This window comes from Macrobrachium nipponense, chromosome 34, assembly GCF_015104395.2.
Source record: "Macrobrachium nipponense isolate FS-2020 chromosome 34, ASM1510439v2, whole genome shotgun sequence".
Lineage (NCBI taxonomy): Eukaryota > Metazoa > Arthropoda > Malacostraca > Decapoda > Palaemonidae > Macrobrachium > Macrobrachium nipponense.
In genome coordinates this window covers 47,988,432-48,000,931 of record NC_061095.1, presented here as the reverse complement: position 1 = coordinate 48,000,931, position 12,500 = coordinate 47,988,432, and the positions used below count along the sequence as shown (strand labels likewise).

The window sequence follows — 12,500 nt, the reverse complement described above, 5'->3', positions numbered from 1 at the left end:
ATTGTGGTAGCCTTGTCTGTCCGTCCGCACTTTTTCTGTCTGCCCTTAGATCTTAAAAACTACTGTGGCTAGAGGGCTGCAAATTGCTATGTTGAACATCCGCCCTCCAATCAGTAAACATGCCAAATTGCAGCTCTCAAGCCTCGGTAGTTTTAATTTTATTTTAGGTTAAAGTTAGCCATAATTATGCGTCTGGCAACTATATAGGACAGGGCACCACCAAGCCATGGTTTAAGTTTCATGGTCCGCGTCTCATACAGCATTATACCGAGGCAACCGAAAGATAGATAAATTTTCCGTGGCCTTGTATACGCTGTACAGAAAATTCGATTGCGCTGAAGAAACTTCGGCGTAATTTTTTTTTTTTTTTTTTTTTTTTTTTTTGTGTCCACACGATTTTGCTAGGTCCAAAGATTATCCAGCTGGAAATATGCACCAGCGTCTGTCTACTGAAGGACAAAGGGGCATGGGGCTACCACCATCACTCTTTTAGATCCAAGGTCTAGAGAATATAAGGTCTTGTCACGCGCAGCTTAAACTAGGGTAAAGGATTAAACGGCTAGGTGCGTGCACAATAACCACAGTCAGGCCCCTTAACCTGAAGCAATCATGCCTTTACTTTCTCTTTTTTTTTATTTTTATAAATACTCTAAGCTATTCGATAATTAAATTAATAGTCAGATGAAGGTTCTTCATTCTACGATGTTAAAAAGAATAATCATAATAGATCATTAAAACGTTTTCGCCAAATAACATTGAAATTATAGAAAACCTACCTTTCTTGTCTTCGTTTTTTTTTCTGTTATTAAATACTATTATGTTTCCGAAGGAAAATAATAGTCAGAATAAAAGCTGTGTTTAATATATTAAATAATCATGAGCGAGTTCTAAAGAACATTCTAAACAATAATATAAATATATTTCTAAATTATACACATTTAACAGATTTCCATAAAATCACATTTTGTACATATATAACTATGTCGCTAACTTTTTCAATCTATTTACCGCTTTTCTGGAACTGCTAATGTGTCTGTTCAAATCTCGAATTCTAAAAACTGTAAGGAATGGAACAAAATATTTCGACCTCTAAAGTTATTTGGATGTGACTGCTAATTATATCCGCTCATTTAATTATCGCTCCTTTTAAGGCTGTTAAAGCATCCCCCCCCCCCCCCCACCATGGTGATAATCAAACATCTTATCCATACATTTCAGATGATCAAGAAACACTAGGTTTCATTTGTTTGCCCTCACTAAAGCTTATGGCACCAATCTTGGTGTCATCTTTCTTTGTTACTTTTGCTCCTAAATGTTCCGTTTAGGAAACTTGCGAGCAATGAACCCGCCAACATATCGCAAACCCTATTCTTCTTCTTCTATGGCATCTTCCCATGTTTGTTCTTCAACTTCCTGGTCTTTGAAGTCATCACTTTGATCATCCTTATTAAATTCTGGTAAGCAAAATAAAATTGCTGATAAACTGGGTTCTTTCTGAAAGGAATTTCCTTCGTCTTCGAACGATGTGTCTTGCTTGTCAGGGATGTGGGAAAATGAGGAGGATGTTACATTTTCACTGTTGCAGTTTTAAACATTGCTCTTTGAGCTTACGAGTGTGCTGTCTTTTCCCAAAAGGTGGGCTCTGAGACGATGTTTAAATGCAACTGGTGATGGGTGCTGATCATACGCTCCCATTTGACTTTTACAACCAAAAAAGTGCCCCAACCCAACCTGATTTAGTCTTTAATTTAGAGTATACGACATGCCAAGATTTTATTTGGCCATTTACAGCAAGTTAGACAAAGGATAGAGCACTGTACTTTTCATCACTTTCATTTCTCTAGCGGTTCAATTCATGTCTTGAAAGATTATGTCTTGCATTTACAGGTTTAGTCACGTAGGCATTTCTTGATGATTTTCTCTGTTGGCAGTCGAGAATAAAACGGATCAAACTATCTATCAACAAGCCGAATGAAATGGCTTGTAATTTTCCAGCCCTTCTCTTTAAATATCCTTGTTGCCGAAATGATAAAAAAAATTTATAGGTACTTTTGGACAGCAGTTGCACGGCAAGTTTAACTTTTATTCGTTGCATACCTAAAATAACATTTATGTGTTTTTCGGAAAGTTTCTAAGCTGTCCGAAAGATCACTTTATTCCTCTTTATTAGCTCTCTAACCATTGTGAGCATACGTACTACGTACAGTTGCCCTAAAGTCAAGTGTTCCTTTACCCCATCCCCTTATGTTTCACGAAAATGGTCTGGTAACAACGCAATGAAGCCTGTTTGTCTTGTAACGACAAATGTGAATGGTCGAGATATTGGATGCCAATGATCATATTTTCTAATCACTACTGTGGACAATGTGTTAATGATATTAATGATATAAGAATAATAGTTTACATTACCAGTAAAATAAGTTGTTAAATAAATAGAAAAATCGTATAGTAACAGTAATAAAAATAACAATGGTGAAAATCATATTCAGTTCTTGCTAACCATAATCGTCAACCTTTGTCCCATTCAAGTGTGGCTGCTGCAGGCATTTTCTGGGATCCTACTTTTGTTCCTGGTAGATCATTATTTAGTGTCAATTTCACGCCCTCACCGATATAGCTGTGTCTTCGTGGACAGCGACAGAGCGATATCGGTGAGGGTGTGACAAGTTATTGAAGTCAAACTAACCGTTTCAAATATCTCGTTCAATATTTAAAATTTCCCTCCACATGTGACCTAACAAAACATCACGAAGAAATCATCAATTGTATTTCCATTTTTATGAAAGAAAACTCCACGATGATCATTCACAGAATAGTGAGGTTCAGATGAGATCATGACTACTATGGTGGTAGTTCGAGAATTCATCAGTTGTCAAAGACCAACTTGACAACGGATTTACGCTAGGGAATGTAATTAAGTGCTTTGTAAGGTATTTCACTTTTAATACTGAATATTTATATGTATACAGTTAGCAATTTGACCTTGCAACCAGATGCACCTTAGATGGGTAGGTACATAGAAATAGGAGATGGATTGAATTGCTTTTGCTTTCAGTATTCGTCAGGTTTGATTTTATTTCTTTACATTTAACTTAAATGACTCAATTTTCCCTCTCATTGGAGTAAGTTTTACATGAATTCTCGGCTATAAGGAACCATTCAAATTCATGTAAAACTGACGTTATGTATAATAATTTCAAAATACTCTGTCAAACTGCTGATTGTCTTTCGCTCCTTCTTTTAGAATCTTTTTACATCAAGAAACTGTCTCCTACCTTAAACAACCAAACTACCTCCACACCATTACATATTGCCTAACTGCCTATTACACATTCTCTCTCTCTCTCTCTCTCTCTCTCTCTCTCTCTCTCTCTCTCTCTCTCTCTCTCTCTCTCTCTCCCCACCCCCCTTTTTTTTATTCCTCTAACATCGCCTTTTGACTATGCGGTTTTCCATCAGTTATTTATTTTTTGTTTTGCTTTTGGATCTGTTATTTTACTAAGTTATTCAGTGTTTTAATTCACTTTTACCTTAGTCACTTTGTAGTTTTTATTTTTCATTTAGCTTAATGACAAACTATATTTCTTATGATTATTATGTCATTTTAGCATACTTTTAAATATTGTAAAAATTAATTCTATTTATAGCCCTGAAGATGGGAAAGGATTCCCGAAACGTAGGTGTAAATAAAAAGAAGAAATGATCTCCAGTCTTTCGCTCGCCTCTTCCTTAATTATATATATATATATATATAGAATATTTAATTAATAATATAATATATAATACATACATCAATATATCTATATATATATTATATATATTATATATATATATATATATAATATATATATATATATATTATATATATATGATATATATATATACTGATCATTGCTGGAGACCTTGAACAGACATCAACACCAATAATGAAAGAACATTTCATCTTCAGAGATTATGATTTGAAAGTATTTTCCATTCACAATGTTGCCAAACATACAAACATGCATATCTATATAAAGACATATATATAATATATAGATATAAATATATGAATTAATATAGTATATAAATATAAAAATATAATAATATAATATTATAATATATATATATATATATATATATATATATATATACATATTTGCTTTTATTTTTTCCACTGCTTTATAAAAATGGTGCCACTCCAGTTGCCGGAAATAAGCTTCCTATATCAAAGTGCGTCTCTGGTCCCAAGGCCGGATAAAATAGGAGGATATGTTCTTATGGTAATCATTTGCCTTGTAAAATACCAGGCTCTTGCTATAGCTTGTAACAAACCTTAACAGACAGGTGAAAGCTGCCGTTAAGGGTTGCTGACAGGTGTGAATTTCGAGTACACATTTTGTAACTTGCAACAAGCCTTAGCCAACAGACAGCAAGTGGCTACACAGGATTACTGAAACCTACAAAAGGCATTACCAGACAGGTACAAGCAGCAAATGAGCATAGTGTGTTGGTCTGTAGCCCGGAATGAAGCCGTAGGACCAGCCTCTTGAAGGATGGAAGGCAAAATTGCAAGGAAAACGGATAAAGGAAGACAATTCCAAAACTTAGGTTAAAAAGAGTCACTAAGGATTATCTCTTTTCATGAGTAAACGTAAGAACAAGTGACTCGGTGTCTGTCAAGAATCAGCCTGTGGACTGATAAGTTTCAAGAGCTGATAAAGTTTTAAGTGTTCTAGAAGAGTCTTATAAGTTTTATGTGTTGTTAGGTGCCTCAGATAAGTTTTATGTGCTCTAAGGTCACTAATGTTTTAAGTGCTATAAGGTATCTTTGATAAGTATTAAGTGTTCTAAGAGTTCTTTGAAAATTCTCTGTGTCCTAAGGTTCTCAGATAATTTTCAAGTGTTCTAAACTTGTCTATGAAAAGTTTTAAGTGTTTTTAATGCGTCTCTGACAAATTTTATGTCTTCTCAAAGAGTCTTTAATAAGTTACAAGGGTCCGAAATGCGTCTAAAACATTTTATGCCTTCTCAAAGTGACTTTCATGAATTTTAAGCATCCAAAATGCGTCTGGGACAAATTCTATGTCTTTCTCAAAGAGTCTATAATAAATCTTAAGTCTTCTCAGAGTGTCTATAATAAATTTTAAAAATCTCTGATAGGGTTTAAATGCTCTCAGTCTCTGAAAACGTTAAATAAAAAAAGTAGTCCACATGCTACTGCCAATTGCTGCCTAATCCAAAAGAGAACACCAGAGTCTTTATCTGTCATGTACCCCTAAATTGCCACATCCCTAAATTTAAGGAAATCAAAAGGACATACGAGATTTTAGAAACAACTTAGCGCTATGAAACAAACGATACGACTAGATTACTAATTAACTAAATAAATAAATAAATTAATTAATAGATAGATAAATAAATGAATAAATAAATAGTTTTACTGATTACCGTCAACAAAGACCTCCACAAATACACTGATGAAACTTCAGGACGTTATCCAGTCGAAAACCTTCTCCCAGCAAAAGGGCCCAGAAAATAATTTCGCAGTCAGGAGACGCAAAAAAAATAAAAAAAAAAATAAAAAAATAAAATAAAAAAAAATTCAAAAGAGGAAAGGAAACACGGGGAAAAGGAAAAAAGAATGCTGGTCTCATCCCTGGCCTTGGGTGATGCAGAACCACCACCGGAGGACGTGTGACGTCACCTTCAAATCCTTCCCAACAGAGAAAAGAATTTCCTTTGCACGCGAGGCTTCTTGCTTGCAGCAGCCGCAAGCAAAGAAATGACGCTCCTCTCCCAGAGATGATAGTTCTGTGGACTGCATTCGTGCCCTGAGTCCTGGTAATGAGTCTAACCCGCCTAAATGGTTCGGGCCACACACTAATCCCAGAAAAACTAGCCAGGGTATTTCAGTAAATAGTTAAGCAGGTAAAAAAAAAAAGACTGCTTGAAGTGAACATAAAGAATTATGACAGATCTTCTAGTTACATACTTTATAATTGGCAGAATCTTGGCTACAAAATAAAACTGTTTGTACATTTTATAATTAACTAAGATAACACCAAACTAAAAAAACCAATTAAATCATATGAAGGAAAGACAGAATAACAGCTGTGGATGAATATATCCCTCTTTCGAAAATACCTACGTCATTTGCAACCAGACTTCAAATATGTAACTAGACACAACAAGAACAGCTTTCTGCTGATAGTTCCTCGAAAAATAAACTATGAAACGTATCAAGGATATACTAGGATCCAGCTACAAAGTGTATATAAGCGTCTTATTATACAGTATTCAAAGGCAACACTAAAATCACTTCGAACCAGACTTGACTCATATCCTTCCCCTGGACTGTCTCGGATGTATCTAGTTTTGCCTGCGACACAATCATGGCACATCACCACACACACACACACACACACACACACAGTATTTTGGGTAATGGGTAAAAGAGGTACTTACAAAATAATTCTAACTTGAAATAAATAATAATTTATTATTACCCATAATGAGTACACCAAAACAGCCAATACTATGAACATAAAAAAATCATTAAGCTAATATGTAAAAAAATGAAAGGCTAGGAAAACATAATAAAAAATTAAAGCTACAAGGTAAATGACGAAACACAAACAAACACAAACATGACACCAAATATTATGGGAAAAAAGATTCCACTCACGTACACGAGAACCCATCTGCAACCCTGAAATCAACCCCTCCACCCCTCCCCTCCCTCCACACATCCCAGATTATTCCCCCCCACACTGCCCCCCCATCCTACATAAAAAAATGAAAAATAAATCGTTGCGTCCTTGTTCCTGACACTGACATTGAAGAAGTTTTAAAGTCTGCCAGAAGAAGAAGAAGAAATTCCAAAGTCTGATCTCAGTCTAGGTGACTACGCTCTTGTCGGCTGTGATATCCTGGTGTCTTGGTCATGAGTATTCATATCTGCTTTGGTCAGAAATCGTGAGGCTGAGGGAAATAACTTGAATTAAGAAACCAGAACTGGATGTCTATTATCATATTATTAATATTATCCACAAAAAGCTTATATGCTCTCGGGAGAGGCTTAAGAGACTACAAAGAACGCGAAGAGATTACTCGTGTGTGGCGATAAATAGGTAAAGAAAATGCGCCGAAGTTTCTTGGTGCTATCGAGTTTTCTGTACAGCGTATAATGCTTTATGAAACTCTCAGCCAAGGCCCGTGTAGCTTTCACCCACGGGTCGCTGGTGGCCTGTACTTTTGGCATCAATAGCAGTGCCAGATGCGCGATCATTGCTAACTTAACCTTAAATAACAAAGAAAAAACTACTGAGGCTAGATGGATGCAATTTGGTATGTTTGATGAGTGAAGGTTGGATGATCAACATACTTATTTGTAGCCCTCTAACTTCAGTAGTTTTTCAGATCTGAAGGCGGACAGGAAAAGTGAGGACGGACATACAAATTACACACACACACACACACACACACACACACACACATATATATATATATATATATATATATATATATATATATATATATATATATATATACTATATATATAGTATATGTATATATACATATATGCATATATATATATATATATATATATATATATATATATATATATATACGCATTAATCATTAGAACTAAATAAAATCTGTAAATGTGTCGAGTAATAAATGGGATTCTTTCGCAGCTGATCTGCTGAATTATATTAATGTTTTTAAGGTTGCTATTCTTATAAACAATCCTAACTCTACTTAAATAATAGCATTTACATTATTTGTCTTAAAAAATAACGAAAATTATTTCTATTTCGTATATGAACTTTTCTTTGTAAAATAGCATTTCGGTTCTAGTAATCAAATCCTTAAATACGACAGTTGTATTTGACAACGATTTTCCATTTCTAAAAACTTCTCTCTCTCTCTCTCTCTCTCAATCTCTCGTCTCTCTCTCTCTCTCTCCTCTCACTCTATCTCTCTTTATATTATATATATATTGTATATATATATATATATATATATATATATATATATATATATATATTGATATATATATAGTAGTAGTAGTGAGCCGTATTTTGAATATGACATTTTTCAATCTCACCTTTCAGTTTACTGATTTTTTTTTCGTAAAGTGTGACTTTCTGTCAGTTGAGCAGTCGTTTTTATCTTTGCGCTTTTTCGTTCTTGGTTTATTTTATCATGTGAATAAGGACGGTAAACAGATCGTAACAGTTGTTACCTGAAAATTTTGCCTGTTTATTTATTATTATTATTATTATTATTATTATTATTAATTATTATTATTATTATTATTATTAAATTATTATTATTATTATTATTATTATTATTATTATTATGTAAATGAAAATACAATTTATATTTTGATTCAACGAAATTCCTTATCAGAAAATAAACAAATGTTATAAAGTTATATGCAATATATATATATATATATATATATATAATATATATATATATATATATATATATATATATATATATATATAGTATATATATGCATATAACTTTATAACATTTGTTTATTTTCTGATAAGGAATTTCGTTGAATCAAAATATAAATTGGTATTTTCATTTACATAATAATAATAATAATAATAATAATAATAATAATAATAATAATAATAAATACAGGCAAAATTTTCAGGTAACAACTGTTACGATCTGTTTACCGTCCTTATTCACATGATAAAATAAACCAAGAACGAAAAAGCGCAAAGATAAAAACGATTGCTCAACTGACAGAAAGTCACACTTCACGAAAAAAAATCAGTAAACTGAAAGGTGAGATTGAAAAAAGTCATATTCAAAAGACGGCTCACTACTGGACAACCGATGTTTATACAATCTGTCTTATTACCGTAATGTGGCTTAATTCTTGTGGATGCACAAAAATGCGAGTCGAAGTGAAAAATGCAATTCGAAATATAATAAAATAAAAATTCATGGGAATGATTACTACTTAGGTATGCATTGAAATCTCTTGCAGGCTAAGGCCTCCTCCCTTATATTTTAAGGATGATCACTATTGATGGACGCATTGAAATTTCCACTTTTATTTTTTCGGGATATTTTTCCTTTTATCTTTCTTGCTTTAAATAGTACAGCTCACAATCCTTATGGACAGAATCAACCGACTATAAACCCAAGACGGCTCCAAAGGGAAATCAATCTGCAGAAAGAGACAATTTATAGTAAAAGGTGACGAATGAATGAATGTGAGGGAATAAAGAATAAAACTGATACACCTGATTTCAAGTAATCTATGCTTTGCCTTAGAGGGGTAAGAGATCGGTTGGTAGCATTAACGAGTTTGGCCTTCAGGGTGTTTGCCACGATGCCAAGATTTGCCCAATGTCAAGGTCAACGTGGGATTCAGTTGGCGTCTTTCGCCCACGAGAGTTCTTCACAATATTTTTCCGTATCCTTGATTAATTTGAGAACTATTTAATTGTTCCAATAGATGTGATTGAATGCTGAGATAATAAGATAAATTAGATCTACTGTAAACAATAAATTATAGTTATTTTTTGTTCTGCTGAAACCAGTTGTAGATTTTTCTTGATAGCTTGAACATTTTACGCTGGTGAATGTTGCTGTTGAAACAACAATAAGAAATCGTCACAAGATAAAAGAAAAAAAAATCCTTTTTTAGCACTTGAAGCTCCACTCAGAAACCAAAACCCGAGACTAAAGAAAGACAAACAAGATACTAACTACAAATTCGAAGGGGGTAAAAAAAAAAGTTTAATGATCCCCTTTTTCAGCACCACAACTATCACTTCTGGAGAACCACTTTCTTAATTCCCGAAGGTACGAACGACTTCTGAAACTGACCTCACGAGTGGTGCTCACTGGATCCCTGCCGAAAGAACGAGAAACGCGAGGGGGGTTAGCACTCCACGACAGCCTCGCACTGACTGGTTTCCGACCGCTCGGTAACCTCTGGTTTTACTCGGCGACCGACTGAGATTCCAGAGGAGGGGGGAATAGCAAAACAGACGCCAGTAGATGGAAGGATGCGCTTGGGAAAGATAGAAAGATGGCCAGATAGGGATGGGGGAATAGACAAGCGAGAGAAAAGAAGGGACTGCATGAAAGAGGAGAATAATTAAAGATTCCTCCTGATTGAGTTTCTAAAGGTGTTGAAGATTGAAGATGAAATAAATACCAAACCGTAGTTACCTAACATGATAAGAATAACATATATTAGGTTGGAAAGAAGAATAAGAGGAGGTAGCATCAATACCTCCTTAGTACTAAGTGTGTGTGTGTATATATATATATATATATATATATATATCTATATATATATATATATATATATATATATATATATATATATATATATATATATATATATATATTCGACTCATTGTTTTATTCCTTTCTCTGGCTCTACGACTGTGTATGTATATATATATATATATATATTATATATATATATATATATATATATATATATATAGATATATATATATATAGATATATATAGATGATATATATATAGATATAGATAGTAGATAGATAGATAGATAGATAGATATGCATTATGTATGTATACGTATAAGATGTGGTGAAAAATAACTAATATTTCGAGATGACTTTACTATGGCTTACTTTAATCCATCGAGAGAGAGAGAGAGAGAGAGAGAGAGAGAGAGAGAGAGAGAGAGAGAGAGGGGGGGGGGGGGGGGGGGCGGGGGGTGGCGGCGGGCGGATAACGACTGACATTCAAACTGATACGAGTTTATTTAATGCCTTGAGCAAAACGTGTAATCCACCATAAATTTTTTTATGCGAGTGAGTGTGTGTGCATGAGATTGTGTACGAGAGAGAGAGAGAGAGAGAGAGAGAGAGAGAGAGAGAGAGAGAGAGGCCATAGGAAGCGTAGTTTATGTTAATTTAGATACCTGCAAGAGCATGCTTTTCCGTTAAGTTCTTTTAGAGAGAGAGAGAGAGAGAATTTCGGAATTCAAGGCAGCAATAAATGCAACACATAAGAGTGATAATTGCTTGTAAGTTCAGAAAAATAATTCTTGAGTAGCCTATTCCCTTTAAGAAGTTCAGATCTACAAAATGAAATTTCACTTAACACAGCAAACTATTGAGATGGAGCATCTTTGCCCTTCTAAAGCAGTTCTTAAACACTACATACGTGTCCCCAGCGGATCTCAGACTGACTTGTCTTTTCTAAACGGTATGTTTGAAACTGCACTCCTGTAAAGAACTAGCATTTGTTTATATTTCTTATAAAAAATGTTATTAGACATTTCTGCCGAAATTTTATAAAATAAAATAAAATTCTACATTTCTACAGTATTTTTATTCTCTTCCTTCAAAACTAAAAAAGTTATCGTCCTCTACACTCGTAGAGTTAGGTTAGGTTAGCGTATGTTAATTAAGTTAGGCTTCAGGAGGCGGTCTGATATCAGTTTATCATATTTCATTGTCCTTTTTAAGTTTTCTTAAACTAGTGAGGCTAAAGGGCTGCAAATTGGCATGTTGATCATCTACCCTCCAATCAATGAACATGCCAAATTGCTGCCCTCTAGCCTCAGTACTTTTTATTTTTATTCAATATCAAAGTTAGCCATAATCATACCTCTGGCAACGATAAACGCCAGGCCACAACCGGGCCGTGGTTAAAGTTTCATACAGCATTATACCGGGATCACCGAAAGTTAGATCTATTTTCGGTGCTCTTGATTATACGATGTACAGAAAATTCGTTTGCGCCGAAGAAACTTCAGCGCATTTTGAATCAATGATATTTTTGAGTAACAGCGCTATGCTTAAGTGGACATAGAAACATTTCTGAAATGATGATCAAACGCTTACATGAAAGAGAGAAAATACGTTGCTAAGATTTTGTCACTCAGAAAAAGACAATTTAAACACTTCATCATCATGTGCTGTGATTTCTTTACGTTACAGTTCTTCCCACTTACTGCCAGGACGTGGATATCTCTCTCTCTCTCTCTCCTCTCTCTCTCTCTCTCTCTCTCTCCTCTCTCTCTTTCTCTCTCTCTCTCTTTCTGCTTCTGTTGTATCTTACTCCTATAACCCTTCATCCTTTATGATTTCTTATATTTATTTTTCATTTGCTTTATTTTCCTTCGGTCCTGGGCAATATAACGAGATACGGAAACCTTTCTCATATCCTTTGGCTTTAAAAAAGATATTTTTTACAACAGAAGACAACCATAAATCATAGATTATAACCATACATACCTCCAGAGCTCCAATGGACAACCAGTTACCTTTGGTAAGTGAAACTGGTAGAAGATGAGGGATGCAAAGCAAGGTAAACCGCAAATGTATTTTGTGGATCGGTTTCTAAGATGGCATTTGAGTCACTGGGAATCAGCTGGGTCTAGGAAAGAGGCTCTATTGATTTAACCTTTCCCAGCCAAATAAGACTATACGTTTAATACTATGCATACAAGTTTTACTGGCCCTTAAGTGCCATCGGTCTATCTGAAGGAATG

The 12,500-nt window shown here is 34.3% G+C and overlaps 1 protein-coding gene across 1 annotated transcript in view; it reads right to left on the bottom strand.

Annotated features, from left to right (window-relative positions):
* The window catches only part of LOC135208031 (cuticlin-4-like), a 132,752-nt gene extending 122,816 nt beyond the window's left edge, over positions 1 to 9,936 (bottom strand). The window contains exon 1 of the mRNA XM_064240146.1: positions 9,847 to 9,936. The gene's annotated coding sequence lies outside the window, so the exon portion shown is untranslated. The remainder of the gene's footprint in view (positions 1 to 9,846) is intronic.
* Between the last annotated feature and the right edge of the window lie 2,564 nt (positions 9,937 to 12,500).